This window comes from Penaeus monodon, chromosome 30, assembly GCF_015228065.2.
Source record: "Penaeus monodon isolate SGIC_2016 chromosome 30, NSTDA_Pmon_1, whole genome shotgun sequence".
In the NCBI taxonomy this organism is placed as follows: domain Eukaryota; kingdom Metazoa; phylum Arthropoda; class Malacostraca; order Decapoda; family Penaeidae; genus Penaeus; species Penaeus monodon.
In genome coordinates, this window is record NC_051415.1 from 23,267,900 (window position 1) to 23,268,146 (window position 247).

Consider the following 247-nt stretch of genomic DNA (forward strand, 5'->3'; position numbering starts at 1 on the left):
ACGGGCTGCTTGTCCCAGCGGTCCACCACGTTCTTCATGGCCTGGTCCCACTCCTCCAGCGAATCCTTGAAGAAGGGGTCGTCGGTGAAGGCTCCGCGCCTCTCTACTGTCACGGTCTTGGTTGTTTTCGTCCCCACCATCTTGAGGGTTAGGCAGGCAAGTGACCTGTAGGTAATAAAGAAGGAATAATAGAGATAACTAATCCATATCCCTAGAGTACGCCTCCTCTACCCCCTCTCCCTCTCTT